This window comes from Alligator sinensis, unplaced genomic scaffold (genome assembly GCF_000455745.1).
Source record: "Alligator sinensis unplaced genomic scaffold, ASM45574v1 scaffold1325_1, whole genome shotgun sequence".
Classification (NCBI taxonomy): Eukaryota; Metazoa; Chordata; order Crocodylia; family Alligatoridae; genus Alligator; species Alligator sinensis.
The window spans coordinates 386328-395111 of NW_005842735.1; positions in this window are offsets into that span (position 1 = coordinate 386328).

An 8784-nucleotide genomic window follows, 5' to 3' on the forward strand; every position below is an offset into this window, starting at 1 on the left:
TCATTCTTAAGGGCCCTCTATTAAAACAAAACAAACTTTAAATGGTCTTTATGCTGAAGAAGGATATGTTATCTTCTTCCTAATAGTGTTATACTATTTGGCCTATGTCTGCTCTCAGATACGGATGTTCCTGAATCTGATGCAACACACTTGGAGAAAAATAACATGAATTTTTTTTAATGATGAAACAAAATGCTTACAATTCCACTGAATTTTTCCTTTTCCCATCTATCTTCCCCATACTAGCACTGGAAAAAAGTGTTAGTACTCTAATTTTACCTTTAAGCTATTTGAGAAACCATTTTGATAAAATATTCCAGTTTGGGGTCAGTCTTACATTATCATATATATACATAAAATTGAACCAAGAATTGTTTTGCACTTCACTGAATATATGGACTTGTCATCTTGAACTTCTAACCCATGTGGCCCCAATTCTTACCTCCTCAAGCTGGTAGAGTCCAGTTGGAGCAGAGACCATGTTAGAACCCTGGAGCCACAAATTAACCCCTCTTGGGCCACATGCAGCCCACAGACCACCAGTTGGATAGCCCTATGTGTACACAACCCTGCAGCTCCTTCCTCTGATAGAGAGCTGGACAACTGGACATCGTCATGGATAGTGTGAATAAGGCAAGGCCACCTGCCTGGAAGATGAACTAATCCAGTCTCCAGCATTACTGTTCCTGTTGTGTCTAGGTTGAAATGTAAATAGCCTTCATGTAAGTATAAAAGTTTCCACTGCAGAGCTTTCCCCACATGCTACAATTTCTACCCAAATTCTGTATTTAACAATTTATGATAGAGGAAGCAGAGCATTTTGAATATTCATATTAATACAATATGATAGTTAATTAATGTGTGTCTACTCCAATTACAAATATTGTTATACTGTTGCTAAAATGAAAGCCCCTTTAATATTTTACATGGTATAGAGTCCCCACTGGTAAACAAGGTCCCACAGATTCTTGTATGGCTAGTGTATGCAATTTCCAACAGCATGTGCATCACGTAACAAAAAAGTTAGAAACTCCACAGTGGGATTTCAATGTTAGACAAGCTTTTGATGTGAATAAATTATGCAGAGTCACTGTTTAACATGTATATATCAAAATTCAAAGGAAATATTTTTGCAAAAGATTATAACTTTGGGCCAGTTTGTCCCTTTAGATAATGGAGTGAAGCTCAGGGGCCAAATCAGTCATCTTTACTTGATATAACTGGAAGTGAGGATACATAAAAATGATAGCAAGACCTCAGCCTAGGACAGCAGAAACAAGAGCTGTATGAGAAGACTCAGTCCTCACCATACAATATCCCCTGCTGCTATCTGAGAAAAGACTAATCCATAACTGTGTTTTGGTTCTGTAATGTGGAAGATATCTAAGATGATTCTTTTGATACATGTAAGAAAATTTAGTTAACTTTAATAAGAGCTACAGATGCATATCAAAAGAGTAAACATAATAAGGTTTGAGTTGATGTTGGTTAAATTATAGTATGGGAAATATCAGTGTAGTTTGGAATAAATTAAGCAAGCAGCTTAAAATCGGAAGTTTCTTAAATGTACCAACATTTTAGATTAATCAAAGCTCTCTTTTAACCTACGTTAACTTAAAAAATGTCAATGTGCATATCTTTCTGTGTGTTTATGATACAAAGACATATGCACAGAGTGAGAAAAAATTGCATCACAAAAAGGTACAAAAATATTCTCCCTTGAAAAATGATATTAAGCACTATGGGAATAAATTGGTACATTGTAGTTATACCCAAGAACTGGTTATTTATAGACATTATAACAGGAGCTCTTTTCAATAAAAGTCCTTATTTAAAGGCTACGTGAGTGTGTCTTCAATTCTTGACTAATGCACACTGCTTTGAAGGAGCAGTCAAATATTTAACACTTTACAAAAAGGACAGATGATTATCCACTTCTGCCTAACAAATATTTTCTAAAATTTTCAAAAGTTTAAGCAGGGAGGAACCCTTGACATGTATACACTTGCCCCTTATAACTATGAGTGTACCAGCCTGACAAAAACCTTAGTCATCCTCCAAAAAGTGGCACACTGGAAGGATAGCCCACTAGCCTTGGCTTTGGGAGAAGTCATGTTCAATTTCCTGCTCTGCCAGAGTTCCTTTCTGACCTTGGATACAATTCCCCAGCTCTAAAATGGAAATTATACTATTCCAGTGCCTCACAAGGCTGGCTGTCAGGATAAGGGTGCCTGTACACAAGTGCAGAGGCTGCTCTCACATGCTGTGTTTACAGCACATTGGAGCAGACTCAATCAAGTCAAATGTTGGGTGGCAATTACCACACTCCAGCAGCCTCCTGCATCTTGTGTATCAGCATCCCTGCATTTGAAAATGGTGGCAGGGGGCACTCGAACTAAAGCTCATCAAACAAGCTTTAGTTCAAGCGCCCTCACCGCCATTTTAATGCATGGGGACACTGATACACGAGACACTGAGGCCCATTAATTAGAGCAGCTCTTGGAGCCGCTCAAATTAAAGTGCTGCCCCCCGACTCTTGCAGTTTGTGTAAAAGTGCTCTAAAGGCTGTGAGGTGCTCAAACTCCATGGTGTGGTAAGTATAATAGATAATAAAGTCCTTTAAGCATGGATGCAACTTTAAGCACGTGAGTAAGTCTGTTGACTTCAAACAGGCTTTTAACTGTTTAAGTTCACATAAGTCAGTCAGGGCCTAAAATCAGATGTATGTTTCTTTCTGGTCACATGTAGATGACACACATTAATGTGTATCATCTCCTGTAGTGTGCCTTGTGACCAGATCTAACAGTCAGGAAAATAATGGAAAAAAGATAGATCTACATTTGTTTTTATCACCTTTCACCATAAAGTACTTCAAGGGCAAAAAAAAAAAAAAAGAGAAAGTGAAATTTAGCCACGTCTAGCATGGAAGATGGCAGCCAGGCATCCAACAGACAAATCTAAGTTTGGTCTACAGCTTTGGTAAATCTTGGTTTAATCTAAGGATACCAAGGCAAATTCTTTCTATAAGAGTTGCCATGGAATACTTAGTGTTCATGATGTGCAGACATTGATGTAGAAATTACATGTAGACTTAGCCTGACCTTACTGACATGAAAAGGACATGTAATACTCAACTTTTCTACCTCAGGACAATCAGTCTGAAAATGTAAGCCATTGGCGAAGGGAATCTAGACATTTCCAGCCTGCTGTTCATGCCAGTTACCAATATATCTACCCTGTAATGTTAGATGCTAGTCATGCATCCCTCCCTTAGAGGAGCATGGCTGCAGTATTCAAATGGGTTTTAGGACTGATTAATGGATGATAGAGCTTTATTATTTTATAAGAACAAAGAGTGTGGTTATTCTAAAAGAGTATGTTTTAAAACCAGATGTCCAATTTAATGAAGGGATAAAAGGCTTCTTCCCCTAAACCCAAACCCATGGTAATGGCCTCTAGTACAGGTTAAGTTAGTCACTGTAGGAGGCTTTCTGTCATTGAAAACCATGCCTTAAAATGTTCATGAAAACTGAACAGCTTTGGGCTTGTGTGCCTATGGGCATTGAAAAAGGAAGGGGAATTAGCTAAGTGCTGTTTCATGGACCGTGCAGATTTTTAATTTTCCACTAGATACTATTAGGCATATAAGTGAAGCAGGTGGATAGAATGTACCATGTTATCCCATGTCATCATCCTGGCATCATCCATGATTATCTCTGTGACTGGGCAAAGCAGACAATACCACAAGTTTTATATATGGTGGAATATTTTTAGCAGGTGTGAATTAAATGCACACAATAGATGCAAGTACATGAAGAACCTCCAAATTATTCTCAAATTAAGATGCTCAAATCAATCTACTTCTAAATAGGGACCTACTTAACTCTCGGTGAGTCAGAGCTATTTTTGTGGCATTGCCCCAGCACAAAGAGCCCATTTTGTGGGCATTTCACTGTGGCCCTGCCCCTTGGCACTAATTGGTGGAGAGGCCCCAGGCAGGGGAAGAGGGAGGATGGGTAGCTGCCATCTTGTATACTGCCCGCTTCGTGCCACCCCACCAGTTGGCATCTTCCCCTCCTGGGTGGGCTGCAAGGTCCACCTGGGAGAGGAAGGCTTAATAAAAAACTTATTTCTATTAGGATTTTTTTGTGGATTTCACAGGCAACCCTGGATTTTGCAGGCAACCCTGGATTTCATGGTTTCCATGAAATCCATGAAACCACGATTTAGGTAGGGTCCCTACATGTATACCATCAATCCACAATAAAATAAATGTTTGATTTCACTATAGAAGGAAAGAATTACCATCACATTCATAAACAGGCAGGAGAGGAAGATTTATGAAGCATTTCTGTAGGGCAATGTAAAAGGTTTTAGTTATCTATTGCCTCTTGTTGACAATTTGAATTCCTATAGAGAGTTCATCACTGAAAATGCCTGCCCAGCTTAACTGGTGTCCAAGAATCATTTCTTAGCAGCCTGAAGTCACATTCTGCCCACCTGAGGTCATTTCACTCCAGCTGTGTAGGTTTTCATCGGTAAGCTTTCTCTCTCTCTCTCTCTCTCTCTCTCTCACTCTCTCTCTCACACACACATAATATTGTAGTAATGTGTAATTCTAGCTACCTTGAATTTCCATTGTCAGGAAAGGGGAAACTAGTAAATGTTAAAATAGCTCACCAGCAGAAAGGATTTGAGTCCTTTCTGTCAAACAGTTTGTAAACAGACATAAGAAATTTATAAAACCTTGAATTCCCAAGCTTGTTCATTTTCTCAGAATCAGATGCAAGAGATATGGTTCAGCTGTGTATGGAAACAGGCTGTTACAATAGCATTCAGTATCCACTTATTAATGTTCAATTTCAAAATAACTTTTGCACTGCATGAACTAAAACTTTTATGGAAAAAAAATGCTTTGGCTGGTGCAGTCAATTAACCCAGTACATACAATACTGTCTAAGAGAGACAATACATCGTCTTGATGGGAGATATAGAATGCAGTTTTCCCCGGAGGAGTTTGTGAGTACACGGCTCTCAAGAGGCACAGAAATGGTGATGAATGAAAATAATATATAGGTACCACTACTAAATATACAAACAGCTGGAAAGTGTTCTAATTTTGCTGCCATTTTTAACAAGTGAAAATCTGAACATGAAGACATTTTTTTTAGTTCATGTATTCAGTAACCTATACATACAATAGTGAGGTAGGAATGGGATATGTGTGTGTTGTAAGATTGAGTACATTTTTGCCTTAGTTAAAATTCTAAATAACGAGCGACAACTGTAAACCTAAGAAATCAGCTTGGCTTGTGAGAGTATGCCCTCTATCATGCTCATCAGCAGAATAGCTGATCAGTTGAAAGTAAGAACCCCCATACAGGATATATAGTATGTTGACTACAAACTGCATACGGAGGAAACAGGATATTTTTGTGTATGTGTACAAAAATGAATGTTTTTTTTCCTGAGGGGAAAAATATATTGATGGTTTGAATAATGTATAGAACTACCTAAATTGTGTATATTCCATGCCTGGTGACTAAATATTTAAAGGATTTTCCTTGACTTACTCCCTACATACACAACTACCACAGAAATAAACAGGAATTCTGGGTGTGTAAGAGCAGCAGTACTGGTTCTCTTATGTATGAGAGGAAGTATGTCATGGATTAGGCTACAAGGAATAGGGAATTCTTTTAAGTGGTTCTTGCCGTATGCTTAGTGTGATGACATAACTAATTCATAAAACTTAATTGAGTCCTACTTCTTCAAGTATTTAGTATACTAATGTTTTTTTTGTCCCTGCTTGTTTACTTTTCTAGTAGTTTAGTGTTCTTCTGCTTCTTCCATTGTAGTACCCTGCTGTAGCTAGTAATAGAAACCATTATGTCATGAGAAAAAGCATAGCTTGGTGATGGCCATAAGTCAACAAACCAAAAAAGACTGAGTATAGTTCTAGTTGTTTGGAATCTATTATACAACATCACACAATGATTATAACTTGAGGGTAAAATTCAAGGACTTTCTGAAGTCCTTGAATTGCTGGCCATGAGGTATTTATACCATTATAATTTCCACCAGTTTTCTACACTAACATAAATTGCACTAGGGTATAGAATGGACTGATGACCAGTTTATTCCAGGGCAGCCAACTGCAGAAAATAACTAGGCCTCACTATTCGGTACCGAAACCAGTAGGTTCTATATAGCCTCTGTTTACTTGGGGGACTCTAGTGTTGCCACTGATGCTAAATTTCTAGTACTAATGTGCTCAACCCCCAGACTGCGAGCCAGATATGGCCCATAGAACTATGGCATTTGGTCCCCGAGACTCCTTATGGATCAGAAAATTTAGAAGCAGGGGAGCAGTGGAAATTAATATGGTCAACCCTTCCCTGCTGCCAAATTACCAAGCCCCATGTGGCTGATTGGGCCTGGCCCAGGCTGCTACTATGCATCCAGTAATTGCTATGCAACCCAGGCCAGCCCTGTTCCTGCATGGCCAGATGGGGGCCAACCTGTTCCCGTCCCCTCCTCCTCCTCCTACTGCAGCCAGTTGGGAGCCAGGTCCTGTCTGCCCCATGCACCAGGTCAGGCCCCAACTGCATCCACCCTTCATACCAGATCATGCCCAGTGGCTGGATCCAGCTCACAGACAGATGGACTTGGCACTGTCAATCCAGCCCATGGGGCAAAACGTTGGTGTAGCAGGGTGTCCCTCTATTACCCTAACCCAGGAGCCAACTTCCTCATAAAGGCTAGGGAGTACTTAGGTCCCATTTCCAGTCTCTTTATTTTGACATGCAAAAGCTTTTCCCCATGGGAAACAAATCAAGCGATAACATAAACAAACATACAAATAACAAACAGAAGTAAAGCCTCAAGTTTTTCCTCTGACCTAGAGAGAGAGGCTACCCAGGCTTAGTGCCTTTTCTTCAGAATACCAGCCCCCTCACTCCCTCTCCATCTCTCCCAGATACCCTCCCTGGGAACTTTTAACTTCCCCTGAGGCCAGCCAATCATCCCTGTCAGCTGGCCCAGGACTCCTAGGCAGGCAGGCTATCACTGTCTAACCCCCTGTAGCTGGGCTTCAGCCCCTCATCCATGTACCCTGTTACAAATGGGCACTGCTGTTCTAATAGATGCTTGCAGATGGTAAAAAAATAGCTGGTAAGAAAAAGCTTTCCTGAGTGCAAATGCTATTATGATGTCTGATCTTGCAATGGGATACAAAGAGGGAAGGCTTTGTGACTGGACAAGATCTAGTCCTATTTATTACAGTGGGCTTTCCTGTTATAATCATCTCACTCTGCTTAACTTGACTTTATAACTTTAACGTGAGACTGTGTTGGGGCACCTTTATTGCCTGCCACTTTAAAGGGCTTGAGCAGGCTGCAGAGCAGCCAGCAGATAAGAGCAGAGATAATCAGGTGGTCACAAGGCAGCCAGAAGGCCACATGATTGTAAGAGGGCTTATCAGTATAAGATCAGGCCCGGGGGCAGGGCTGGAAGTTGCAGCTGAGAAGCCAATGGAATAATATCGCCTGGCTGGATGAGTCTGCTCCTGGAATATCATGGAGCTTAGGGCAGGATCTATGGGGAAGGAGAAGGTTCCCAGGGACCCAGGTGGGGTCCAGAGCCCTTAGGATGGGGCTGAAGGCCTGGGGGTGTAGAAAGGACAGTTTATAGTAAGGGGCTGTGTACACAGAGACCCCAGAGAGAGGCAAGGATTGCCTATTGAGAGAGGCTAGGTGTACGAGGGCCTAAAGAAGACACAGGCCAGCCTGAGCAGAAGGGGCTTAGAGTTTGTGGGCCTACAAAGGGGCTAGGTAATCCCCTGACTAGAACTGTTGAGAGTATGGGTGACTGAAGAAAGGCCTGGGGAAACCCAGGGAGTGGAGCTGACCCTGGAGGGGTTTATCTTAGCCCAGCGAAGTAAAGGGCTGCTTTGAACAAGATCAGTGGGACTCCAGAATCTAGAGCGTGGTGTCCTGACTGGCCAGAGACTGAGGCCAGACTCAAGGAAATGAAGGTCTTTCAATGGTGAGACCAATGGCGAGAGAGTAAGGGGGTCAGCCAGCAAGCAGTCTGGAATGATGGAGGTTGAAGCTCAGCCATCTGATGGGAGGTATCCTGTAAGGGGTCCAAGAGAGAGTTGGGGCCAGCGACTGAGGCGGTTATTATAAGGTGGAGGCTGAAACAGTGTCCAGGAGTGAGTAGCCCAGGAAGAACATCAAGGATCCCAGAGAGGAAGAAGAAGGATCAGGGTAGGTAGGCCTACAGTGGGTTGTGGCTAAGACCTGAAACTTCTGGTCTTAGCCAGAAGGGGTTGGATGGTGTGGTGGAGCTGCTTGTGGTGGGGCAGTTCCCAGAAAATGCCACAACTGTGCCTCCCCAGTGAACGGTGTGTATGGGGTACTGGAAAGCCTCAGCCCTCGCTACCTTGTGGGTACCCTGCGGAGGAAAAGTCTAAGGGGACACACCCTGACAGAAAATCAACAGGTTTGGGTGACAGCACAGGGGTCAGGAGGGCCTGAGGCCCAGGGCTGGTGGGAATAGATCTGAATAAGGGTGAGGCCTAGCGAGAGACCGAGAGAGTTGAACCTGTTCAGCCTCAGCAAGCAGAGGCTGAGGGGGGATTTGGTGGCTGCCTACAAACTTGTTAGCAGAGATCAGCAGCAAATAGCCCTATTCCCCCCAGCAGCACCTGGGGTGATGAGGAACAAGTCATAGATTCATACATGTTAGGGTCGGAAGGGACCTCAATAGATCATTGAGTCC